This window comes from Falco cherrug, chromosome 5, assembly GCF_023634085.1.
Source record: "Falco cherrug isolate bFalChe1 chromosome 5, bFalChe1.pri, whole genome shotgun sequence".
Classification (NCBI taxonomy): domain Eukaryota; kingdom Metazoa; phylum Chordata; class Aves; order Falconiformes; family Falconidae; genus Falco; species Falco cherrug.
This window is the reverse complement of record NC_073701.1, coordinates 36,184,114-36,211,612: the sequence shown is the minus strand read 5'-3', so window position 1 is coordinate 36,211,612 and position 27,499 is coordinate 36,184,114. Positions and strand designations below refer to the sequence as shown.

The following is a 27,499-nucleotide window of genomic DNA, read 5'->3' as shown; positions in this document are numbered from 1 at the left end:
AACCTGGAGGCATGGGGACAAAATCCTGCCTGCTCAAATGCAGGGCTGGGGTGGCCTAGGCACTCTGGGAGCTGAGCTGCTGCTCATCGGCATCCCTGCCTGCCCCTTGGCCAGGACCCAGATCCTCTGGCAGCAGCAGCTGAAGGGGAGCTGCTGGCCAAAAGCAGTTTCTCTCCCTCGGCGGTGGCCACAGGATGGCAAAAGCTCCTCAGGGCAGCTCTGACAAGAGCAGAACAAGTTTGTCAGGCTTTTTTATTTTATTTATTGGTAATTTCAGCTGTGACATCACCGATGAAGTTGAATACTTTAGTTTAAATCACCTCTTTAGTTTAAATCATGAAGCTTATTTTGCACAGAATTACCCTGTTCTTTGCATAAATACTCTTGCTTAAAATGTCCTTTGGCTGGTAATTACATTACAACTTAATCTGTGGAAATTAGAGTTTGTGGGGAGGGCCAAGACCTAGTACAACTGAGAGCAATATTCCTGCCCCTTTTAAACATAATTAATTTGCATTGATTTTTACAGCAATATGAAAACAAAACGCAGGCTGTACAGCAGAGGATAAAAATACACGCTAGTGAAGCCAAGTAAATCAATTGCTGTGGGCTTTGCCTCCCCCCGCCCGCCTCCTCCTGGGAAGGGCTGGGTAGCAAGGCTCACAAACGTAGATGTGGGCAGAAGGGCACAACTATAGTCCTCTGTATTTTATATGGGCAGAAGGACACAGTAATTGTCCTCTGTATTTTAAAAGCACACCATGACCATGGCATTGGGTACTGTCACCAGCTGTTAGAAAGGGGCTAAGTTGCTGTTTCTGCTCTCGAGCCACTCTGCTTGATGTATTCGCTTTCAATGCACTGAAGACTCCTTCACGTCCAATGCATGAGCAATCAGATGATCCATCTAGCCCCCCAAATAGGGACAAACTCATTATTTTATTAAGGAAATCTATTTAAAACTGAAGGGAAAGGTGGTTTTTGACCTGTCTGAAAACACTGCTCTTTCAAAATAAGCATGTAAGGTCTCCCCTAGGACAGTGTACAAGGCAAGGGTGTTACTATTTAAGGTTACTTTTGCAACAGAAATTGCAATTTTGGCTTCTTCAGAGGGGAATCAGCACCCCAGCTTCTGTAGGATACAGAAATCAGCATGTTATCCTGCAGAGCTGCTGGCACTGTGGCAGGGGAGTCCCCACCTGTATATTCTCTGGGCTACAAAGATGTCACAGCCAACGTGTTTACGATGCTTATTTTTGAGCAAAGCTGCCCACTGGGGTTTCCAGCCCTTGGTCACTGGCAGAGGTCAATGAGGTAGTGGCTCCAGCAGGCATGCAGCTTGTACAGATGCTGTTGAAGGGGCCCACGTGATTTCTTGGTGGCTTTTCTTCATCTGTGTTAGGTGAAGGGAAACTCCCGGTGGGTACAAGCACACATCCAGGGCTTTTGGGACACTCACCTATTTCAGCTCATTTGCTTCCTTTTTTTGCTGCCTGATTGTATCTCAGGCTGAGCTGCGCGGGAAGTTGACTTTGCAGTGTGGGAAAAGAGGAGGTCACCATGAAGACTATTCCCTTGAAACCTCTTGCTGCCCCCATGGGCAAACTGTGTGGGTGTGTTTGAGGTGCTGGTGGTGCCTGGCCACCTCCTGGCCCTGGTGCATCTGCCCCACAGCATGCTGGGGAAGCTGGTAACTGATGTTCTCCAAAGCCACCCACGTTTGGGTGCAGATGAGCTTTTCCTCAAGCTCTTGTCTCTTCCCATAAGTATTTGGCTGGTGTAGGCCAGCCGGCTTCTCACCAAGCCTGATCCCAATTATCACACCATTCAGGACCACCGATGGCAGCTGGTTGACGTAACAACTGCATTTCCCAGCACTGGAAATAGTGTTTCCCGTTGCCTATCTTTCATTCCTGTAATCCCAAGTGAAGGCTTTTGCACTGTTATTTCATTTATTTTCATCTTGAGGAAGAAATAAACACATTTCTTAGTTTCCTGTTTGGAGCAAAGCAGCTGAGTCGGGACCAAAACTGTCTCTGGGCGCCTGCTTGGGACGAAGGTGGGGAGTGAGTGGCACAGGGCAGCTGCAGAGCATCACCTCAGTTCCCTCCACTCCTGAATTCACCTTTCTATGTGCTTCAGACAGGACTTTGCATGGTCAGTGGCCATCTACTCTTAGGCTCCCTGTCTTTTGGCAGTTTTTTTTGACCTCTTATGCCTGGAACATTTTGTGTAGCTGCAGCCATGGCTGGCAGCCAGACAGCCCTATGAACATCACTTCCCACCAGCCCTCCAGCTTCTCGTTCTCCCTCTGAGCCTCTGTGCATCTCAGTTTTTCCAGTAAAGGCTCCTTATCTCCCCAGCAGACCACGAGCTTTGCCTGGTCCACTCTGTGGTGCAGGGCTGGCACCTCAGGGACCCTCCAGCCTCTTGCTGGCTCCGGGGAAGGTGCCGGCTGCTGTGGCCGGAGCCTCAGCCAGCAGGGGTGTTTGCTGACTTTACAGGCAACCAAACTGAAGTCTGCTCCTTTCCGAGGGGCCTTAGCCCCGTTGGCTTTTACACATCCTGGCTGTGTATGTTGCAGTGCACACCAAGGGCTGGTGCGGGCAATGCCATGAAGAAGCCACACCATCCGCGGGAGCTCTCCTTGCTGGCAGTTTTTCAGCTGTATGAGGGGACACTGATGGCTAGAGGAGGCAGGGCACAGCATCCAAGCCATTGCAATCACATTTGTTTCTCCCTCTGGAAAAACGTCAGGCTGCAATGAACAGCTTCAGCCCACAGAGGCAAGGGGCTGGAGAGAAGCTGTGTTTTTTATAATACTAACTCACAGTGTTTCAGGAAGAAGGGCAAACAAGCTCTCAGGGGACTGCAGGCAGCACTGTTTGTCCTGCAGCACACAAGCAATGTCCCAAACAGCCCAGGAAACTTCTTTGGCACGTCCTGGGGAGCTGAGCTCAGCACCAGCCCCCTTTCCCTGGTTGTTCATTCCCCATTTTGAGCTGCTCCAAGCATTCATGTGGTTAAAGAGCTCACAACATCCTGCCTCCCAGATTTCACCTGGTTTATTTCACATCTAGTGTCCCCTGCTTGAACGCTTTGTGTTACCCAGCCAGCAGCTAGGCAGGGCCAGGGCAGGGGCGATGCAAGGATGGGAGTAAGCGGGGCCACCCTCACCCTGGTACAATCCTCACTGAAGTCTTTAATGAGCCAGTGCAGGGAGCAGATCTGACAAAAAAAACCAAACAACAAACCAACAACTTTTCTGTTTGTTATTTTAAAGCTCTGCTTAGTTTTATGTTATATTTTTCTAAATTCTACCTACTCAGACTGTTTCTCCATGGGATCAGACAGCAATATTGCCATGGGTGGCACAAGGGTGGTCAGCAGGGTGGCTTCTCTCAGTGGCAGAACTCTCCTGTCAAGAGGGAGAGGCTAGGGGACTGTAACACCAGATGGAAAGTCAGTTTACAAAGAAAATACTAATATTTTCCATTATCAAACAAACTTCTTACCTGCAGACTGATGGATGGCAGCACCATCAAGCCTTCACCGTTTTGTTTTCTCCTGCCCCCATCCAACAAAAACAGACTAGCAAATGCAATTCTTCAAGTGGTACTAATGTAATAAAATGTGCAGGTCCTCAAGTACAAGGACAGGGAACACGGGATGGGAAGGGCAGAGACAACAGCCTGGAGGAGTTTTCCTGGCCACAAGTGAGCTTAGACTTGAAGCAGTGCTTCTCCCCTTCCCAAACAACCAGTGACTGGGACCAGCTCTTCCTGGGCTTTGCTTGATGCAGTTGTGCTGCATCAGTTGTGCAGTCAGAAACAGCTGGGGCCATGGGGACAACATTATTAGGGCCTCTTGGAGAGGTTCCCACTCAAACAAGGCATGTAGACAAGGGCCAGCTGAGTCATGGCTGTGGGAGAGGCTGTAGCCAGCAGATGAAAGTTCTGCATCACCAGGAGCTGTCAGAATGAGCGTTAAATTAAGTGTAAGAGAGACATTGTGCTTAAGGCTCAATTTACTGTTCCTTTTCACCATGAAAGCTCACACTCATGATTTTACTATGCCCCCTGTTTTTTAACTGAGCTCTATCACCAGCTGTTTGCCAGCAATATCTGCCTGGGGTTCAGCCTGTGTCCACATGTGGTCAGATCTTTCAGGGCTGTGGATGAAGTGAGTAGTGAACTTCAAAAGCTCAACCACATACGACCTATTTCACAAGTGAGTAAGCAGAGCTTGGGCTGCAGGAGGCTCTGAAGCAGGGGTAGCCATCAGCTATGGCCACGGTGGGAAGCCCAAAAACCGTGTAAGAGGAAGGTGAACTGCAAGTAGGATTGGGGTCTGTTGCTGTGATTTGAGAGAGAGGTTTTATTAAGGGTGTAGCGTGGGTGCCATCCACTTCTGGGAGTTCTTGTATTTGCAGAGTGAATTTACCAGTGAAACCCTGTGCAATGACTATTACTCTTGGAAACTTTCACCACTTTTTTCTGCCTGTTGCTCATTAGTCCCCTCAGTAGCCCACAGAGCTCCAGGTGGTCTTGACAAACCCATTTCCCCTCCCTCGGAATTCCCCTGAATGTTGCTGCGGTTGGTGGCTCCCACAACTGCTCCTTTTTTATCACCAGAAGCTTTCGCAGGCTTGCTATGACCTGAATTTCTGATGCAGTGGAAAAATTTGAAGGTGAGGAAGGACACTTTCCCAAACGCTTTTATTTACCATTGAGCAGTGAAAAAAGTGGGGGCAGAAAGGCACCCCCCTTCTTTTTTTCCACGTGAAGATTATCTTTGAACACAGGAACAGACTCGGTCAGCAGAACAAAGCAGGACAACCACGCAGATGGGTTTCCTTCGGCACATTTGCTTTTCCCACCTCAAACTGTCATCCAGATGGCCTGTGGGCATTTGTCTGGGTTTCCAGCCCCGAGCTGCCGCAGGTTGTCTGGAAGCCCCAGTATGGCCACAGACTGTACTGTGCCTCCTGCCTACCTGCTCTGCTGGGGAAAGGCAGGCAGGGCCAGGGGAGCCCCCTGCTCGCACGTCCCGGCAGAACAGGTCATGGCTGGCCATCTGAACCCCAAGGGCTGCATTTTCCTGAGGAGCTTTTTGTAGCTCTTTGTAGCCATTTGAAGAGATCTAGCCCCCTTCTCCTCCTGCTGTATTGGGTTTTTAGCCTGGATCAATTCCCTGGTGGGGTTCAATGTTTGGCTCTATAACCCATCGTGCTGTCACTGCAGAGGTGGCAGTGTGCTGAGATGCAGCTGAAGGAAGGAATGGTTGGGAGATATAGGGGGGAAGCAACGGCTTCATGAGCATCAGCATTGCTAGTGAGGACCCTGAATCAGGAGATGGTGGCCTCAGACTTCTGTCAAGAGATCTACCGCACAGGCTATAGAAAATAAAGCCACAGAGCTGGATCTTTCTTCCCTGAGGACCCCTGCTGCCAAGCCCTTCCCCAGCACCCCATCAGGTGGCTCTGCTGCTGGGGGTGCCTCTCTGCAGAGCGAGGTGCTGGAGCTTACACCACTGGGTCACGGACCCTGCTCACAGGAAATCCAAAACACAAATAAACATGGATCAAGACAGCCTGTCCTTGCTAACATGTGTGTTTTCCCTCTTGATATCACTAATTAAATATCTCTCTGACTGGCAAATACAAGAACACTGCCTGTTTTGGACAGTGCTTGATTTTCTCAGGATACGGATGTCCAAACTGCAAGAAAAGAACACATCCATGCTTGTTCCTGCTGATTCTAACCTAGACTTTGTCCAGCTACTTCCATAGTCACATTTTCAGTGGCAAGCACAAATCCCATCACTGATTTATCAGTGTTACAGACTCATCACTAGCAGCATTAAAACAGGTGGGTGCTCAGAGAGGACAAAGGTGTTCTCCCTCCACACCACAAATCATCTTGCCGGATATCATTTGTCCTCTTCCATTGCTGCCTTTGCCACAAAACAAAAAGGATAGCTAAATATTACAGCTCTCTGAAGGTACCCGTGGCTCCCCCAGTGTCTCACCTAGCTATAAACTGCTGACCCAGCAAGACGAACAAGGCTAGATCATCATGAGAGGCACAGGGAGGAATACAAATAGCTGCGTTTACCTGACCCTTCTTATCAAGTCTTGTTTAAAGTTGCTGATAGCATTAACAAGCGGTATGGGCAGAAAGCTTCTATGCTGTCTGTCTGTGGCCTGTGTTGTCTCAGGAAAGTTTCAGCTAACACAACTCAGCCATTTCTCCAGACCTGGCTAAGGGAAATAAGTTTTGTTACTGTAAATAGGAAAGCGCATCTTCTTTCATTAAGATTTTCTAACACAGATACACCCTGAAGCAGGGACTTCAGATGTAAGGTAGTCTGTCTACTACCCTCTGCTCCACCCCTGTGGAGACTGTAAGTCTTTCAATGAAAACACACAGCACCACTGCCTTGGTTCCTACATCTCCCTCAGCACGTGAGGGCTACATCCACAAAGCATTGCCATCCTTGGATGGAGCAGGGCTTTCCTGGGAGTTGTTCCTTCCAGCTGTAGGATAGTTACATTATTGGCATTATTTTACCTGTTTTATATACTAATATAATTATTATATGGTGTTATATTACTACTACTAATACTATTTCTGCTACTACTAATGATGATGATGTTGAGAGAGACTGTCTGTGGCACGTTCAGGGCTCCTGGTATTTGCATTCAGGTGTAGGTGCTGGGGGTGTGTTAGTAGAAGGAATAGAGGGTTTGAAACACAAATCAAGAGGTGTGGGAAAATAATTAGTGGTAGAAATTTGGGGAGCAGAGGATGATAAACAGGATCTGAAAAGAGGGAAGGATGCTTGGGTGGGAGAGGACGGTGCAGGGCTCAGTGGCAAAGCAGGAGAGAGGACTTAAACCGATCGATCTCCCTTGTGCTTTGCCAGCTGATGGGGCACTGCAGTTCATCCCCTCGCCCCGCATGGGCTGAAGCAGTGCAGAGCCTTCGGTGCATCAGCAGGGCTGTCACCCCGGGGTGCTGTGCTGAGCAGAGACAGAGCAGAGCGCTGCTGGCACAGCACGTCTCGCCGGCCGAGAGGGCTGGGATGGGGCTGGGGGCTGGGAGCTGGGGCCAGCCAGGGACCCCCTCCTGCAAACAAGGCCCAGGCACTGCTTTGAGCAGCCGTTTCTGCTGTCTTGGATGGGGTGGCAAGCAGCAAGCCTGTGGCCTATGTCCAAAGAAAGATTGCAGATACTTATGCGTGCTGGTAGATCCTGGGACTCAAATGTCTGTGTCGTAAAACACGCTGAGGATATTCCCAGATTAAAAAAAAAGGCAAGTGACTTGGCAGACAGTTACATCTGCAAAGAGGTGTGAATGAAAACATCCTGAGAGCACTGCTCTTGGAACAAAAGGCCCAAAAGCTCAAAACCACAGAGGGCAAAGGAGAGTGCTGCGATGGCAGCGCGTTCCCATCACCTCCTCCCTGCCAGCAGCCACTAGCGGCCCCAGCCCCAAAGCCCCGCAGTGAGGAGAGTGCTGAGCCGCATCCCTTGGGCACAGAAACCGGGGCAGCGGGAAGGAGCAGAGCGATGGCTCTGCATGGTCTGGCCCTGATGGGGCCAGGCACAGTGGGCCGGTGCAGGGACTTGCTGCCTGGTGCTGTGCCGTGCCCTTTTAAAATTGTCATCCTGCTTTCCAGCAGGAACCCCAGGCCTTCTTCACCACAGCATAAACACCGAGCAAGGAGTGCTCATTGATTGCACATTTGTTTGGTTTAAGACCCAAAGTTTATACAGTTTAAAACTTCTATATACCACTTTCGCAGATGCCTCTGCAGCCTGGTAACTTGTATGTGACAGAGAGAAATAAGCAGCAGAGCACTTTAGCATGATCTAACAGTGGAGTTATTTGATCTGGGGTTTGGTATGTACCGAAAATACCAGCATTAGTGTACTGTGAACATGGCGCAGCAGCTCATTGCCTTCCCGCTTGCACAGGAGTCAGTGCTTCGTAAAGCTGAAGAGGATGCTCTCCTTCCCAGCATCTGTCCTGCTGGTCCAGCCTTGTTTTACACACTCACCCACCAAAGCACAGCCATCAATATACAGCTATTTTTAGCCTTCATTTTAAAAAACTTTCACTGAAAAATAGAAGTTCACCTGGGAAACTCAGCTTTGATCTGTTTTTGACCCTTAATCTGATGTTAAATTTCCACATCTTCGAACATTTGGTTTAGCTGCTGCTATGGTTTGCTAATACAGTGCATAAATTTAAAGACTATTTCTGTTCTTGTGTGAAGTTTTAAGATTTTCTCCACTTGGACTGAACATACTTTATCACATCCTCTAAACTCTGGAGACACTCCAGTGAAGACAGAGCAGTGTCAATGTGAAAAGCAGCAATATTTTTCTCAGTTTCAGACCCCCCATATGTGCCAGACTCTTGCCCAGATCAGACACCTTTTTTTCTCTACACTTAAAGCTCACCAGGGAAAGGAGGAAACAAAAAAAAAAAAAAAAAGAGAGAAAAAGAGGATCCATTCTGTAATAAGAAGACAAATCACTCTAGTCAAATTTGTCTCCATAACTGGAAGAATTACTTTTAATAGGCTTTTTATTTTAGACATGGAAAATCATGATGTGTCTGTCCTCTATGCGCAATGCCCAACAAAAGACCGTGCCATTTAATATATGTGTCATTTACTATATGTGCCAGGTTTCCGTTCAGTTTTAATTTACTGCTTCTGACGGGTTTCAGCCTCTCCCTTTCAGGGATTATTCAAATCCAGCAGAGATTATTGTTGGCTCTTTCCATTTTAGGCAGCCACCACCACCATAATTTTTTGAGTGGCTCCCACATAAAAACCCGTAACAAGAGTGAAACTCACAGAGAACTCAGTGTAGTATCTGGTACTTTTCCTCTTTCAAAATAACTACATGTAGGAAAGTCTTTGTTTGGTTTCTTAGGCTTTGTACAGTTACTTATTTTAGGTTGCTTTATTTAGTTTATATTTTTGTTCCTTGTACTCGGCCAAGATTTTCCTTTTCTCAAATTCACTTGAGTCCTCCTGGCTATCACACTAGTACCACTGTAACCACTCCTCCTTCCTTGACATTTCTATCCTCCAAAGTTTTGTGAATCATTATCACCGTTCTCTTCCATATATATAGTTGTCATTTGACCACATTATACAACTGATTTGTTTAAACATTTTAAAGCATGGATTCACCAGGGAAAATTAAACAGCCTTTTGAAGTCTTTCTGGACTCCAGGCACCTGTACGTAATACTTGATATCCCCTTTAGATCGAATACTTTTATTCTTTGGCTTGCTATCTGCCTCCTGGCAAAAGTGCAGTCAGTCCCAGCCAGTGTTGGGTCACTGACCTGACAGAGATCCAGTGACAGCTCTCATCACCCACCAAGTGCACAGGGGGATGAGCCAGCTCGGTGCACAGCCCAGGATGATGCACATATTTCAGGTGCAAGAGCAGATGAGGATCAGAGGGTGCATGTATCTACGGCAGCAAGTGACACCCTAAGTATCCGTAAGATGCCAGGGTAATTCTGATGAGGACATGCCCACAGAGGGCAAAGGTTCAAGTCAGCAAGAGGTGACTTCCAACATCTTAGGGAAAAGATTGGTGAACAGTGGCTAAACATCAGTCTATGGACACAGCAGTGAGAACAGGGGTCCTGGGGAACTGCTGACATCCATAGCAGCGGGAGTGAACATGGGTCTCCCAATGTGCCAGACCCCACTGCCCATATGCTGACAGAACCCAAAGATGAACTGCTATGGAAAGATTGAAGATGTCCAGAACATAATGGCAGCAGAGAAAGTTGGATTTCTTCACTACAGCAGAAACTGCAACAGAGATGCAGACAATGTCCAGGAGATAGATGATGCCCAAGATACAAGGTTGGACAATATCAACCCAAGACAAGCTCTGAAGACTGAGTTGATGTGAAAAAAATAAACATAATCACAAAATGCAGCTTTTATTTCATTTTTTCTTATGTTTGGGATAGAATCAAGTGGTGGAAAAAGCATGTCAGTCAGTATACCTCTATCTACATCTGCCACACTGTGTTTTTCTGCCAGTGAAAGTGGCCTAGAAGCAGTCTTTGAAATTCCAGCTCATACCTTTACTAACAAACCCCAGCAGTAACAAACATGCCAACAGAAAAATACCCCTGCAGGCTATTATCCTATCTATGACAGAAACCAGCAGAAGATTACTCCCAGAAAAGTTCAAGAGAAGAATAGGCTCATTTGCCCACACAAGAAGTTATTTCTAGTCTTGGCTTTCTGAGGTTGCTCTATGCCCTGAAGCTAGTGGGATCTTATTCCTCAAACATGAAAGAGAGAATAAAAGTAACAGCCTCTTATTATCCTCTTTTTTCCTGCCTCTAATCCTATTCAAGACTTAAGCTGACTCTTGTTCTCAGTGACGGTCTGTGAAACTCTCACAAATAACATCGTTCTATAGTAAATACATTTCCTGCAGAGGGTAGCATTATTCTGTAATAAACATATCTCCAGTTACCCATTTAAAAATGCTTCACCTTCAGGTTCACTGAGTCCTCATTCAGTACAGAAGCAACCAGCACCCAACAGAGCACCTTTATAGTCTTCAGTATTTTCTGCTTTTCTACTATGCTCCCTTTTCTGAGTGTCTCTCTGTAAATGAAATAATCACAGGGGGCTTCAGCATAGCAGTCTCTCCCTCCCTTTAATCATAGCTGCCCTTCATATCCCAACCTACCTCCTTTCTCCAGTATCTTTTGAAACAAGATCCCCTGGATATTTCAGGCAAAGCTGCCTCCTGACATTACATACTGGCATTGTGCACATTTCTGGAGAAATCAGCTCTGCAGAGGGTGCTTTATCATCGGGCCCTTTAACCAGACATCTAACTCTGACAAACGGCTCCTGTGAGCAGGAGTTTTGGTATGTCAGCATCCAAGATGCTGAGCAGTCCCCAGTGCTCACAAACTGCCCACAGGCACTCCTCTGATTTACGTGGGCTCCATCAGAGGAGCCCTGGCCAGGAGCCCATCGCTCTTGCTATGTTGCCAGCAGCTGGAATAGCCCTTGGTGTCTGCCCGGCAGCTCTGCCACACAAGGCTGTCTTTCTTTGGGAGCAAATTCATGCACTCAGTTTCAGTGTTGTGCTGCAGCAGGTGCTGGGGAAAGTTGCAAGCAGCTCCGCTTGATTTTCATTCCTACTTCCTTTGTTCGTGCCTCTTCTTTTTTTTTTTTTTTTTTTTTTTTTTTCCTGGGCTGCTCATTCCCAGGTTGGTTATTTTGTAAGGACATCAGGCCTGTCTGAGAGAGGCTGCTGCTGTGTTCCCCAGACAGCATTAAGCGCTCGTTCTTTTTTTCCTTTCATTGAATCCCTCTTTTCTCAGACATAAATCAGAATACTCTAAATTCCTTCCAGAGCTTTCCCCTCCCCTGCTTTTAATATATATTTTCAATCACATTTTAAAATGTTTATTGTCACAACTGTAAATCTTGTTATTAAGGCTGGAAGGCTGAAAGTTATGTTAAAAAGTCCTACTCAGACTAGGGAGAGTTATGGAAATACCAGGCACGGTAGCTGGATTGAGGTAAACAGACCAGGTAAACTGAGGCAGAAGCAGAGCCTGCAGTCAGGCTGCTGAATATCAGCGTGCTCTGCCACTGTGCCATGCAATTTTCCTGTGGACCATCTTTGTCTGGGCACTGCCAAATTCCTTCTCCAGGACTATTTAATGCAGCTAAGCTATGGGAAGGTGATTGGCAAGATCAAAACACCAAAAGAAACACTTTCCCAGTGGATGGCGATTATTTTCCCCCGTTAATTTCTGCCTTTGTGGTCTGTTTGCTTTGAAGCCTGCGGGGTCATGGCAGTGGCCAGTTTTTGCTGAGCCTCTTGGACAGCACACTCTCTGTCTAGTACCTCTTCCAGAAAGTGGGACCCCACAGTGCAACTCCCTTGAGCTCTGAAAATAGCTCTGAACTTTCCCAGCCTCTGCATGTGTTCCTTGGAGCTGCATCCCTGCTGGATGAGTCAGCTCTTTTGGGATGACATCGCAGCTGAAATCAGACCCAGGCTTTGCAAAGAGAAATCCAAAGATCCTCTTGTACTCGCTTGCTTCACAGGAAACATCTAAACAAATTAAAGATGTGTCACACATTTCCTCTCCCCATGCTGATTACTCACCTCTCTGGGGACCCCTGGGGTTGTGTGGGGATCAGATCTCCTCTTTCCAAATCCTCCAGCTGCACCTTCTCTAGCGATGAAAGAAAGATGAAGAACATAACTCCTTTAAGAGCAGACTTTGGAGTCAGAACGGCAGCTGGGAAATAATACAGTCCTGATGAGGATGTGCTAAACCAGAGCAGGATCCAGCACTTCTTCTTCACAGCAAGCCACTGGAAGAGGAGGCTCCATCCAAAAGACTGATCTGGCACCAGAAAACCCTTCCCAGCTTCTTCAACTGTTTGATTGTCACAAGCTCTTGCTGCACTCCACATGCCTCTGTGAAAGGGATAAAGTATAGCAACTCCTGCAAATGCAACTGCAGGCATAGAACCACTGGGATATAAAACCGGAGGCAGACATCTTCTCCAGTTAGTTGCACATTTGTATCACTGGGATATTACTGGCACGTAGTCTCCATGTTTCAATTTATCTTTCTTGATCCAGCCTGAACACTGAATAGCAAGATTACAAGACCAGCCCTTTAAATGTAATGGTCTTTTGGAAAACTATCTATCTGCTTTGTGGCCTTGCTTAAAAAAAAAAAAAGGCTAGTAAAAGGGCACTCTGTCCATACAGTATGTTGCCTCAGATGTTTCCACAACACTTTCAAGTCCAATGTAATGAAACCTATTGCCAGGTAGGTAAAAGCGGTGTGGAAATACTTACTCTTGCCTCGTACTGGGACATGAGTGGCTTTGCACTGTTCTGAACACAGATGTGAAGGCATCGTCCTCGGCTCTTGAAGTGAGCAAAGAACTTTGAGTTGCTGTCAGGAGGGTAACTATGATTTCTTGGCCCCAAAGGCTGGAAAAGCTCACTCCTTACCCTGTCACGCTCTTATCTTTGTTTGGCTGATAGTTGTGACTACCTTCCTTACGCAGTTTTTGATCAAATTGCTGTAATTTAGCTATCACTTCACAGGTGGCAGAGACCGTAGAGTCCTCCTCCATGTTCTCCAAAGTTCCTACTTTCTATTACAGGTCATTCCATTGGACCCGTAGATCCCAAACATTTTGCAGTGGAAGGCCAGAGTCACAAGACCTGGTAGATCAGAGTTTTGCTCAAGACCAGTGCAGGAGTGGAAGGCAGAAGCCTCCAAAACATTCCTAAGACCTTTCTAATGCCTTATCCATTCGATATGTGGAAGAATAGACCAAAAGTGAAAGCTGTGATATAACGTGTGGTTAGAAAGGTAGGATTTGTAACATCTGAAAAACATTTCCCCTCAAGCTGTATGGGAAAGTCAGTGTCGGATTAGCACTTTTGCGTGTCATGACTGTTGCTGCTGCTGCACTGTGGGAACGGACTTGGGAGACAGTGAAACAGTATTAGGGAGTCAGCCTAGGGGAATGGGCAGGAAATGGGGCTGTGGGACACATGGCAAACCGTGCTGCTGTATAGCTCTTTGATTTTGGGGAAGCTGCGTTCATTGCAGCTGGATGATGTGAATTTGGCTCCATCTATGGGAAGCAGTAAAATAGTACAATAACGCTAGAAACGAGTTGGTGTCTGTTGCAGTCCTTTCAGACCAAACGATCATAGCGAAACTTCAACTTTTCTCACAACATAAACCACAACATATCTTTAGCACTGCACTTTTGAACCGATGAGTTTGTAAACTGTCTTGTTTACTGTGTTGAACACTTTTCTACCCATGTGGATCAAAACCTGGAAGCCACAGCCTTAAGTTAATAATTTATTGAAGAATATAAGTTAATAATTTATTGACAGAAGACACTGTAATTATTAAGCCTGAACTCTGATACTAGTCCATGCACTTTTTACATGCACTTACTACTTCCCCAAACAATTTATTGGAAATTCTTGTGCTTGATGGTTGCCAAAATGACACACTTCTGAAAAGATTTCAGTTGCTTTTGCTTTACTTTTCCCGTATGTTACTCCTTCCTTGAGCAGCTGAGCCCACAAGATGCTCTTTCCTTGAAAAGGACAGATTGCTTGTCCAGCAAAGCTTACAGTAATAGAAATATGTTGCTGTTTACCAACCTGAAACTGTTGATACATTTCAAAATGGAAAATCCTTAGTAAGACAGGTAAAACAGTTGTCTCTAATGCTTTGAACATAGCCACTGAACTACCTCTGTAAGATGTTTATGTCCTCTCCCAGCTCCTTTCTCAAGAGGCATTTGTACCATGAAGATTAGAGGACAGCAACCAACCACTGATGTACAGGACATGGAAAATAAGAATGAAATGATGTAAAGAACATGATTCAATTAAAAAAGTGCAAGAGATTGGCCTCTGTGAAGGCAGAGAGTCATGTCAGGCACTTCCAGCCATCTCTTACTCTTGTCAGGACTTGATTAAACAAGGCTGAGAACATACCATCTCCTCCTAGTTTTACAACACAACCCCAAACTCAGCCACTGCCTTTAAGCTCTCACAGGGGCTCCTAACATAGCAGGACTGTGGTACTGCCTCAGGTGGTTGCAGCAGCTGCCTGCTCAGAGCTGGACCGTGTACAGAAGAAGGGTGTCTTCACACCTCTCTGCTCTCCATTAGGAGCCCAGTCTTCAGCATCTACAGTCCACTACTCCTCCTGTGTATTCAAATACCCATGCTTGAACTCAGTACCCACTTCTGCACCCTCCTATTGCTTTCCCTGCCCATCTCTGACAGGCACACCCTCCTCATCAACCTTTGCCCTGCAGCCTGAGAGGGAAGTGTAGGCTCTGGCTTGAGGCCATACACAGAAGCTGAGCTGGTAAGTGACCGACAGTGCTTGGTCTGGTGGAAGAGCTCATCCAGCCTCGATGCAGGCAGTTATGGCCCAGCAGAAACCACCTATGCGCAACTGCTTGCCAGAGCTGCTGTGGGAGAGGAGCCACAGAGTTGGCTTCCCTTAGTTGGCTAGTCTAGGTCGGTGTCTTGCAGCAGCCTGGCCAGGGCAGCCAGCCTACAGTCCCTCCTGAGCCCAGGGCTAGCAATCAACCCTGGCTGGCCAAGTGCCTCTGGGAGGAGTTTCCCCAGGGCCCTGGAAAGCCCCTGCACACTCTCACTCGTGCGCACACATGCACATGAGCATCTGCTGCTGTGGCCCGTGCAAACCACTGGAAATCTTGCTGAGCTGCTAAGACGTGTATAACTAGTCAGAAGCCAAGACAGTAGAATTCATTACTTTCAAAAAAAATTGAACTGGAATAGTTACCTGTACCAACCAGGTTCTTTCTCCATCAGGAGAAAGTTTGTCCATCAGACCTAATGCCAAACAACAAACATTATTAGGCATGTTCTGAGTTGTTGGGTCATTAAGGTTTCTTTAATAACTTACAGTTTTAAGCAGAGTCATCTTTAGATGGCTGAAGGCCATCCAGTCTTTAAGGTTAAGCTTAGTATTGAGCCATTTTAATTTCTTTATTTTTAGAAACACTTTTAGGGACACCTTTTAACTTTGTTCTCTTTTGGTGTTTTCCCCCCATTCTTGCTGCTTTTCCTTAAAGAGGAAATCTGAATGCAAAACTGAATGTAATGCTAAGTCAATGATTATTAAGATTCCAAGCTAAGTTGTTTGTGGTAGGCACCCAAAAGTAGCTTCATTTTGTAATTATGCAATTGAGTTCAGAACTGCACTTAGAATTAGTCTCACTCTAACTAGACTGAATTCTGCTCTACTCTGTTACACCGCACTGGTGTCACCTTTGTTCAGTGTAATCCTTAACCTAACATTAAATCAAATGGACATCATTTAACATACTTGATCTGCCGCCTTTACCAATACTGCAGACTTCTGTTATGTATCTGTTAATAAAACGTGAATTTAGTTCACTCATTGTAAGTCTTAAGGAAACTGAAAGCTACTGAAAATAACAGGCCCTCAAAACTAAAACAAAAAAATATAGCTTGCATGTAATATTTGCTCTTCACTTTTCATTATTACTGGTGAAGACAGAAGGTTTCTGCAAGCAGAGTTTGTTCTTTCTGGTTTTCCCTACCGTATATTTATCAAGGCCTGTAAATACCTTTGGAACTTCAGAAAAACACAGTAGCAGATACTAAAATCAATCAGTAATTTGTAAGTTTGTAAATCTGTAGAGACTTTAGGAAACCAATGAAACCTACATATAGAAACAAAGGGAAAAGTTTCTGTCTCTTACATGTTCATCTGTTTGAAGGAAAATACAGCCTGGTAATAGGACTCTGGCTTGTGAAGTGGAAATATAGGCATAGCTGCAAGCCTTACCATCAGTTGTAGTATACTTTTGGACACATCATCTGTCCCCCCACTCTGTTAAACAGCTCTATTAACAAGTTTCTTAAGCAAATGATTTCCAGAACAAGCCACGCAGCATTGTTGCTAAAATCAGCAACATAAACCAGAAAGACATCCATGCTTTCTCATCCACTTGGAGCATTTCTCCCAGATCCCTAAGGAGCTATTCTTAGAAAACATGGGAGAAAAGGAAGGTAAATATTCCCAATTTTGTCATTAAACCTAAAATTCTCAGAATTACCATTATCCATGGGAACGTTTCATGTTCTTGACTTTACTCTTTCGCCAAACTACCTCTGGAGGGCTAACTGTCAAAAAGCATGGAGAAGAATTATGTTACATCAAGATTTATGTGCATAGCCAAAGCTGAACTGGATCCCTGGGAGTGAAAAGCAAAGAGCTGTAAATGTCAGGATTGGAAACTAGGGCAAGATAGCAACTGACTGGCAGTAACTGTCTAAGTATTTGGTTCTTCTTAACATTCTGGTATCATCAAGCTTCTTACCCTGAATTTCATAGGTTAATTGTACATGGCACAAACATTTTTTCCTAACTACTTCACATACATTGCTTTGCAGTTGTATCATGTCTTCTAGTTCTTTGATTACATGAAAGAATAAAGAAGGGCCAGTCATGCCTTCTTTGTACCATTTATTATTGCATACTTTCCTTGTGCCCCCTTTTCTTTATTTTGAAAGGTGTTCCCAATTTGTTCAGCTTCCCAGTGTGAGACAATCCTTCACCGAGCGTTGTTACAGACTCTGTCATGATTCATGTCTGCAATGTCCTTTTGAGATACAATAAGCAGGGATGAGAATAGCATTGCAGGTAAAAGTGCACTATTTCTGGGATGAGAACAGCATTGCAGGTAAAACTGCGCTGACTATTTCTAACAACACTATAATAATGTAATTATGATCCTCTATCCTGCCTTTTAGGAATGGCATCGTTCCTCTATTTTCTCAACAATCCCACCCCAGCTAACCACAGTTTTCATCATGGGCATTTCACCCATTTGCGGTTTCTTTTCCTGACTTCGTATTAAATCAAGAAACAACGCACTTCTCCAGGAGAAGCACATCACCCATTCGGAGGGTTCAGCCAGCGGAGGGGCAGCTGAAACATCCAATTCAGTCACAGGTCGGGCAGCGACACAACATGGCACCCAGCCTCTTCCCTTGTGGACCTGCCTCCCCTCCGCGGCAGGGCACCGACCCGGGCCCACCCCAAGGACTGGTGGTGGGTGGCATTGGGAAGGCACGGGCTGGGGGTGCAGGGAGAAAGGGGCAGCCAGGCCTGCCCCGGGGCTGCCCTCGCCTAGCCCTATGGTGCCACCGCAGGGCCTAGGGGGCCCTGTCCCCTCGCCAGCGCCAGCCAGGCCTTCACGGCGCCGTTCTCACAGCAGATTTTAGAAAACATTCCCTTACAATATAATAAAAATATAAGCACAATAAAAGTTACACGCCAGTCCGCCCCGCGACAGACCCGTCCTGCAACACACGCGAAGGCCATCAGGGCGTCGCTGTCCCTTTAAGGGCGAGGAGCCGCCCCTCCCCGCCCCACCTTCTCAAGGGACGCCCCGTCCCCACCCCCCGCCGATGACATCACCCCTGCCTTTCGATTGGCCGCCCGCCCCGTCAGACATGCGGCGCCCGCCCCGCCCCGCCCCCTCGCCCTGCCTCGGGCCCGTTAGCTTCCCCAGGTGCTCGCGGCTCATTGGCGAGCCCCGGTGGCGCTCACCCGCGCCGCTGCGCTCTGATTAGCGGAGGCCGGCGCGTGTCGCCGAAGCAGGCGGCGCGGGGCGGGCGCTTCCGCGGTTGCGAGGCGCCGGTCGGCGGTGGCGAGGCCGGGTTGCAGGCGCGGGGGAAGCGCGTTCTCGGCGGGCGGCGGCGGCTCCGCCGGAGGCGGGCGGGGTCGGAGCGGGATGGAGCCGTGACCGGGTGAGTGCGGAGCTGCGGCTCGGCCGGGCGCTGCGAGGCGGCCTCTGCCGCCGGGGGCAAAGAAAGGCGGGGGTGGGCGCTGGCCCGCCCGCAGGGACCCGCCCGGACCTCTCCTCAGCGGCGGCCCTCGGTGCGGGGGGAGGGGCGGCGCGCGCCCCCGATGCCGTCCCCTCTTCCCCGTCCCCCCTGCCGGCGGTGGCGGGGGGAGGCGTGTGCCCGGCGCGGCTGGACAGCTCCGCTCCGCGGGGCCCCCGCCCGCCCCGACGGGCCGCCCCCCGCTGGGGCACGGCCGCTCCCTCCAGCCGCGGGCCGGCCTGTCCCCCTCGGGCGCCCCCGCGCCTGTCCCCTCGGCCCCTGGCCCGCGTCTGCCCCGCTCCGGCCTCTCCCCGCCTCTGCCCCTAGGGGCTGGGCGCACGGTGTCCCCTCGCTTGTCCCGGGCGCCTCGCGTCTGGCCGGTCGGCGGCGGGCTGGTTTTTTTCCGGTGCTCCCTTCCCGGCTGTACAGGCCTGGTAGTGCTGACAGGAGTGTACGAGGGTTTGTGCAGCAGCCGCCTCCCGCCGCCCCCACCGCTTCGTGCACACCCTGGGTTGTATTAACCCAGCGCTGTTAACGCTCCCCACTGAGAAGGTGCTGGTCCGCGCTATGGCTAGATGTATATTACATCCCTGTGTCCTAGGCGCCTGTCCAGTGGGGACTAGATCTCCCTCTCTGTGACTGTAAAATCTTGTGTCAAAGACGACTGTAATTTCACATATGTCCCGATTGAGGATGAAAACTCTGACCCCTTGCCATGTGCCTAAGTGGAAATAGCCTCCTGAGACCTTTAGTATCTGCATCTGTGTACCCTTATACTGCATCATGCAAACTTTGTTGTTAATATGGTTCTGAGTGGTTCTTTTTCACATGATGAACCTTGAGTGAGCTGAGTAAGGGGTTTCAGGTTTGCTGCTGCTTATAGCACTTCCTTTCTTGTATCGTGTTTGTCCAGACAGTGTCAGGGCCTCTGCCGTGAAACTGCATCCTTGGTCTACCATCAATAGAAAGTACATTTTGAAGGCATTAAAAATGTTTCTGTTTAGGTCTGTAGCTTCTTTTTTGGATTGTGGAAACCAATAGGTGCTTTTTATTTCTTGGTAGGATTTGAAGACACAGCTCTGAATATTTGGAAAACATGAAATGTAGCTATTCTCAGCTGAATTTCTCTATCTCAACGCTTCCAGCATGGGCATTGAGAAAATTCAGTATGGAATTCTGTCTGTATTTTAAATTTGCATTTGACATCAAGGCTAGTTATTATTACTGACTTATTGGAAGTGTGTTTTCTAATTGTGTGTTGGCTTTACTTTCAGTAAAATATGTAAACAAACTTTCAGCACTGATCTCTTGCTGCTTGCACAAAACCCATTGGTAGGCTTTTGAAAAGATGCTGTTAAAATCTGTACTGTAGAACTGCTAAAGTGTAATGCTTTTAGATCTTCATAAGTATTTCCAAAAATACTTCAATCATTTCTGAATATGAAATAAGAGGGACACCCATTTGTTCCCATTTGCTGCAGTGATTAAATGAGTGATCTAATAGTTGTGATTAAATAGAATCTAATAATAGATTTTAAAATAAGTGTGCGATTTGAAGCTGACTGTGAACTCCTTTTCTGTTCTTTAGATTCATGCTGTCTGCTGAAAGGAGAAAGAGACTCAGGGCTGAAAGCAAATGCCATAAACTTATGACAAGTAGGCAAATTTTCCCTTCTTTAATTACCAGATATTAACTTACTGAGCTACTTTCAGCCTGTCTTCACTTACAATTCAGATACCAAATTTGATTTTGGGAAGAGAGTGAAATATTGCTAGTTACAGCTTCCTATTGTATTGTTCTGTACAAAATGTAAGTAGTGCTGTGCTGTGTATGCTTGTTCCAACAGTTGTGGAAGCAGCTTTAATTTCTGTTTCATTAAGGCCATCCATTTGTAGCGTCATATGGGAGAAGACCCCCAAATCTTCAGACAACAAGCAGATCGCAAAATAAAATGTGAAAAGAGGGAATACAGAAGACATTTTGTCAGGGCTAAGACAGTATGTGGGTTTTCCAAAAGCAGTCTTTCAGTTTTCCTCCCCTTGAATATGAAATAATAGGAAGCTCTTGGGTTTGGGGAGGAGTGGTTGCTTGTGTCTGTTTTTTATAACTCTGGCTTCTGTTGGCATGGTAAAGCAGCAATATTTTTCTCAGACCCTTTCATCCTTGGACCTCCAGATGAAATGTACATTCAGGCAATGAAAATACCCCTTAATTTAATAATAATAATAAAAAGCCCTACTGGATTTCCTTCACTGTTGAGCCATGATTACATTATTGTGTGATACTTGGTGGGGGGAGAGGGCAGCTGTATTAGATATAGAGAAGGATCAGAGCAAAAAGGGTTTGGGTTTGGATGTTAGAGCACAAAGCAGATAAATTCTTAGGATGTGTCTGTCAAAACATTATCACAGGATTGTTACACTCACTTGGAACATGTGAGATGTCTCCATATATGCTTTTTACCTCAAAAGCATAATTTATAGCAATTCTAAGAGTCTTCTGTCTTTATTCTCTATACTCAGCTGTCCTTCCTGTGTTACAGATTATTTTGGATTGGACTGTCTCAATGTCTGTTTACTTACTGATAACTCAGTATTATGATTAATATCCCTTTTGAAGAGTACAGTTGACTTCCTCTGTGTAAAAGAGGTAACAATTACTGAATCTTATTATAGTTACACAATACTCTTCCTTTAAAGATTTTTATTTTTTTTTTATCAACTGTGTCCTGAGGGTCAATGTCTTTTCCTGAGAAACTATTGAAAAGGAAGTAGAAAAAGCAACTGTTCAGCGGTCTGAAACCATCAAACACCTACTCTGGGAAAGCCAATTCTAATTATTTCCTGCTGGACACATTGCTGAACTGAGACTGAAAACAGAGGATGTGGTTACACAGACGTTTCTTGTAGTGGTGGGGCTCCTATTCCCATCTGCCTCCCCCACCCCCGGCCCCCTGTGTGCTGTCACCTCAGTAGTGATGGTATGTCTGTGTGGCTCCATGCTGAGCCAGGTTAGAGACCTGATTTTTAATCTGTGCATATTCTGTTCCTCTCCTCCTCTGCTCCCAAAATAAAAGAGGGAGGAAGGTGAAAGGAATGTATAGTGGAGGGGAAGGAGCACAGAAGTGGATTAGTAAGAGCTACAGCTAAAGGGAACGTTTTTGGAGCCGTAGTTTAAAACTGTTCCTATGGTTCTTCTTTTATGTGTGTGTGTCAAATAGATGAAATGGATGAGTTTGTGTGAATTCAGAAAGTCATTCCTTTGTCAAATACTCTGTTTAGTCCTTCAGGGAAATAATGTGTGTGGTTAATGTGTATATTTTACCTTCCCTCCTTTGAATACTTTATGGAGTGCAAACACTGTTAAGTGGCTTCTTCAAGGGAAATGAATGGCATTGGGGTGAGGGCAGTTTACATTACCATGGTTAGGTATGCCATAATGGTCAGTCAATGCCTTGAGATTTTTAAATGCAGGTTGTCCTTGTGGAGGGCAAATGGTGCATGCAGCTTGTACAGGAATCTGCCATCAGTCTGATACTATGTGTTCAGACGTTAAGAAACAATGCCAGTAACAGTACCTCGCTTTCTTTGATCCTTTTCTGTTTCTGATATGAGACACTTATTTTCCAGGCAGAAAAATTTTAGAATTTGTCACCGAGTAAGGTACTGTCATTGTTTAAATTAGATTGGTTTATATTTCAGAAGTTGAAGTAATGAATTTAGTTTGTGCAGCATTCCTCTCCCCTTCCCTCCCCCATTTTCTTGTGTGTGTGCAGCATTGTTATTCTTGTGTGAAGAAATATTTTGGATGTAGGCACACAGCCATATTAACATCTCTGTAAGAAGGTGAAATTTAACACACAGTCACAAGTCTTTTTAAATCTTGAAAGCTAAAGGCTTAGCTTTTAATTGGGGATTTTCTTTTGCACCTTAACCTCATGCCATCCATCTGCTTTTGCTCTCCTACCACAAACCAGCATGTCAACTACTTCTACTTATCCTTCTTAATTAACTTGTGCTCCCTATTTCAGCTTGTTTTGGCCCTGTTGATCCAGAAAAGCAGGGTTTTTGTGGAGAACAGCAGAAGAAGTGTGGTAGCTGCTGTTGCATGCGCCAGCATGTTATTTGTTAACAGCTGATCATTGGGGGCTGCCTCTGTAGCACTGCAATAAAAATTTTTCCTTGCTGCTGCTCTCATCTCTGTTTGCTGTGGGTGCATGTTGAAGTGTGTATGTAGAGCAATGTATGTAGAACAATGCAGGAGCCTCTGGCATAAAGCAATGCAGAAAATTCTCTATTTTGAGGCAAATGAATGTGCTGACTACACATCATCTTCAGAGTATCTTCATGTTAGGGGAACAGGAGACTGAAGTGATGCATCTAGTTGTGTGAAATTATTTTGTTTTGGGACAGGAACCTACATTACAAATTGTTTCAGACTAAAATTACTGATTCCTGTAATATATGACAGTTACAATTCTAGCAACACTAGGGAGGAGGTGTATATATACTGTGGTTCCTCGAGTTCTGTCCTTTCTGTGGTTTAGTAGAGACGCTGCAGATATGTCTTCACTGCATGATTGATCCATACGGTCAACACCCTATTTAGGCTTACTCAAATGACATCATCCTTTACACATAGCTATGCCGTGCTATGATGAACTGGTTCTTTCTGCAACTGTTCGTACGTGTTATGTGTAAAGGTACAGCTCTGAGCAAAGGTAAGAAAGGATTCACTTTCTGTCAATTACAGGGAAACTTTTGCTCCTTCAGAAGGTAACTTTCTGAAAAGCATTGAAAGACTACCTGAATGATTTTTTTTTTAAATTAATCATTGCTGTTTTTGCCCTCTCTTCTGATTTTTATAGCAATATAAGAAGTTTCCCAACAGAATGTGATTACAGTCTGCATTGTAATTTAATTTTTATTCCATTGTGTGGGATGGACCCAAACCTGGGTGAGAGGTTTCTCTGAGTGATTGGTAGGGCCAAGGTAATGTTAGGCCTAATATAACTGTGTCTCTAAATTTGCTCTTGTACACTCTGTCAAGCATGCTTTACAGGAACAGATCACTTGGAATATGAATCTTTTCAAAGCCTCCATCTGAGAGGTAGTATGGCTGCTAGAAAGGTGGGATGTGAATTCTGCATTGCCACATTCAGACCAGACTAGCAAGTCATGTCATTGAGATTGTACGTTGTTCAGACGTGCTCAAACTCCAAGTTACCAGTGAAGGCAATAAGCCATTGTAATCACTGGAATAGCAGCCATTTGGCTTGAACATGTAAACACTGACATATAAACATTTCCATTGGATGGAGGAGTTTATCAGCAAGATGAGACTTCTGCATTTCTTAGAGATGACACTATTTTTTCTTCAGAAAAATCTAGGACAGTAGAGTTTTGCCTGCACTGATTGAGAGGAGAAGGGAGTGCTGGAGAAATGTTTTGATTGTGCTATAAGCAAAGAACAACAAAAGCAGCTTAACTGTGGAATTTTGCCAGAAAATGTTTCAGTTATCAGATTAATCTTTGCTCACTTGCTGCAATATAGAAGGAGCAGTAAAGAGCTTGTCTTTCATTACAGTTGTAAGGCTGTTCTGCTAAATTTTTGTGAAGTCTGACGTTATTTTGAAGGCTGGGTGTGTCTGTGTTTTCTGTTGTTCCATCTTCAAGCTGAATTGAAATTCCATGGAGTGACTGAATAAGGCTAATGATAGGAATATTATACCTTCAGTGTCTCTTGGCTTAATGGCACACATATTAGAAAAAAAGCCCATGCCCATTGCAAGTCAGTTTATCTCCTGTTTGGGGTTCAGATGACTAAGCAGTAAATAGCAGGATGTGATACTTTAACCATGTAAGATTGAACAGGAACTTCCTTGACAAATAGCACTGAGAGTTTTAAAGTTGGCCTTTTATTGGCTAGAGTATCTGGAATAAAACTTTAGTTCTTAGTAGAGAAAGAAAGATAAATATATGCTGTCCTGGAGGATGAGTTATATATCGGAGAACAAGGATCTCTGGACATCTGAGAAAGCTAATGGAAGAAACTCAGAAGAGGTAAACAAACCAAGGCAAGGAAGCTATTGAAATAATTCGTCCTGTTTTCTGAGTGTGTGTGTTTGCATGTATGCATACACACACATGCATGTTCTTTTCTGAAAGATAGTGCTAAGTTTTTGCAAAGATGCCAGAGATCACTGAGTGTATGTGTGTGTTTATATACTTATTTTTAATCTTCATCCATACCTTGAGAGGTAAGACTTCAAGTTCTACGTTGTGCCAAGTGAGATGTCTATCCAGTCCTGTGTTGGCCAGTTGCTGGTAATGAGTGCCTTGGAAGGGTTGTAGAATAGGGTGTACAGAGTGGTTCTTCCCTCTTCAGCCTCACCCTGCCAGCTGGTTAGGGATAGCCTGGTATATTCTTCAGACCTGGAATATTCAGCATTTTGATGTTTTCCAGAGAAAAACATGCTGAAGAAGATAGAAAAATTTTTTTGACTGGTTATGGGCTCCCACTTCTGTAAAAGATTAGCAGATGCCCTGTACCAGGTGGTAGGACAGGCATACCAAGCAAAGGCTCAGTGTTGGATCTGTCTTGACTCAAATGAGATTCAGGAGAACATGGATCTTAAGTGCTGGAAATTAAGTGCAGCAATATGATGACTTTATCCATGCTGTTGCAATCTGAAATTGGAAGAGAATATCTAGCAAAGCAAGATTCTGGAAATTAGGGACTGGCCAGCAGAAATCTTCAAATGAAATGCATTTCTTAACATCTCCACACTTTCATGTGTGAAAAGTGGTTTCAGGGGTGCCTGTGTCACAAAGAAACAATAAACCCAACAAACACTGAAATAAAAAAAATCCCACACAAAACCAAACAATGCCAAAAACTTGCACAGGAGTAAAAATTTAATATATGGATAAATATCACTTACTTATAATTTATGGTTTACAAAAACACCACCATCACAGGCAAACATTCCATACCTAAATTTTGATGTTGTATGCTTAATGCTGTCAGAAGAATGCCCCAGAAAATTATTTTATCAGATTAGGGACTTCATTAATCATATTGAAATATCAAACTCTTAATAGTGGTTAATTGTTTACTATCTTTGTGTAAGACTTTCCTTGACCTCTTGAGGCCTTTTTGCCTTGCCTTTTAGGAAATCTAGGATCTGCAATTTTGTGGCAAGTACATTGTAAGTATATACTTGGTTTTGTGGCCTTGCATCGTTATCATATTTTAATTACAGTTGTATCAGTTTGGTTGCTTTATTAAAGAAAAAATAATTACTTGTTATGGGTTCTCACATTAATTGTTTAAATGGTTGTAAGTAATTCTAAATACTGACTTGATGACAAATACTGTAAGAGGTGGCAGAACGACTTCTTGATTCTGTGGTAGAGCCATGATTAATGTGTGCTGACACATTTTATTCAAAGAAAAAATGAAACATTCTCTGAAAGGGATTGTAAAGGAAGCTTTTAAAGTTGTAGTGTCCTTACTTTTTTTTTTTTTAAATTTGTATCAGTACTGTAAATCTCTTCTCCTGCGGATTGTTAATTGGAGGAGAGTTGACCAAGTAGATTTCCTTTTACTTGTTGGGGATCAGGGGACTCTCAAATTTTGCAATATGCTGGTTATCCAAGTGTCTAGCTGTGGTCATTCTTTCTGAAGAAGTGACTAATCAGTCTAGTTGGTCTTATTCCTTCTGATGTTAAAGTAGTAGGCAACTCATTCTAGTTTTTCCTTTTTTTTTTTTTTTTTTTTAATCCTGCTATGTTAATGCTTGGGTCCTAAGTCCATCTGGTCTGAAGTTTGTATTTGGGGAGGTGCCTTGTTTTTTTAATGTTCTTTTATTGACAGAATATCATGGCATCTCAACTGTGGTTCTGTGCTTCTGGTATCTAGGAAGCCCTAAATTCTGAAAAGCTCAGAGGAAGAAACAGAATGGAAACTCTGTGTTAAAGCCTTCATATGATGATTTGTATTTTTTTTTTAAAGGCGGCTAAGGAAGTAGCAAAAGTATGGCAACTACAAATCACCTTTTGAGCCCTTTTTATTGCCGTTTGAGACAATAGTATTCCAGAGTCTCTGAAGTAATTATTTTTTAGTCAAGTACTGCTGTGCACGCCTGTTAAAACTGTATTGCCAGAGAAAAGTGGTGTTACTTCAGTACGTTTATGAGTTTTTAAGGTGCACAGGATGGTTCCCTCTTCCCAGCCTCCAAAATGGGATTCCTACTGCAGTTTTGACAAATCTCTGAAATGTACTTTTTTAACTTTTCCCTGGTTTTGTTTGGATAGATGACATGGTGTAATAAACTAGTCATAACAGTCTCCAACTTTTGCTCTCCAGTGTTTAAGAATGATATCAGTACAAGGTCAGGAAGCTTGAGTCTATCACTTGGTGGATATTCTGGCTTAGTAAATCTCAAGCAATACATTCTTCAGAACTGACAAACTAGTAGTCCTGAAATAAAAGTTCTGCTCTGCAAGTAGCATGGGTATGCGTATACAAGTATGGCAGTCTTTGTTATTTCAGTCCAGCTTCTGCTGTGTATGCTGAATGAATTAAAGATCATATGAAAAAAAGAATCCTAGATAAAGGAGCTCCTTACCCTTAAAGGAGAAAATGGGCTGTGATGGTTTTTGTTTGGTTTGGTTTTTGTTTAAGATCTCTAAGTATTTGTCCTATTTTCCCTTTCAGTGACTGAGGAGAGAGCTGCTGGCATGGAAATGAGCTGGGTTTGTCGGTGGGAACTGTGAGTAAGGTATGTATTGAGATCTCCTTGCTGCCTTTAGTTTGCACCTTTTGTTCTTATATGCTGAACTAAAATTCCTGGTGGTCACTAAGCATGAGGGATAGTAGTGTGTTAGAGATGGAAGATTTTAAATTTGTACTAGTATCAGTTGTGACAGCTGTCCAGCAAGGACTTCAGAGTGTAAGGGTATAAACGGCACACTTGTCCCCTTCTCACTGCTGCCTAGCAGTTAGTCAGAC

The 27,499-nt window shown here is 45.0% G+C and overlaps 1 long non-coding RNA gene across 1 annotated transcript in view; it reads left to right on the top strand.

The window, feature by feature from the left end:
• LOC129736270 (uncharacterized) overlaps positions 1-17,984 on the top strand; it is a 29,045-nt gene extending 11,061 nt beyond the window's left edge. Inside the window, exon 4 of the long non-coding RNA XR_008732624.1 lies at positions 17,407-17,984. This is a non-coding gene — a long non-coding RNA (uncharacterized LOC129736270). The remainder of the gene's footprint in view (positions 1-17,406) is intronic.
• The last annotated feature ends 9,515 nt before the right edge of the window (positions 17,985-27,499 follow it).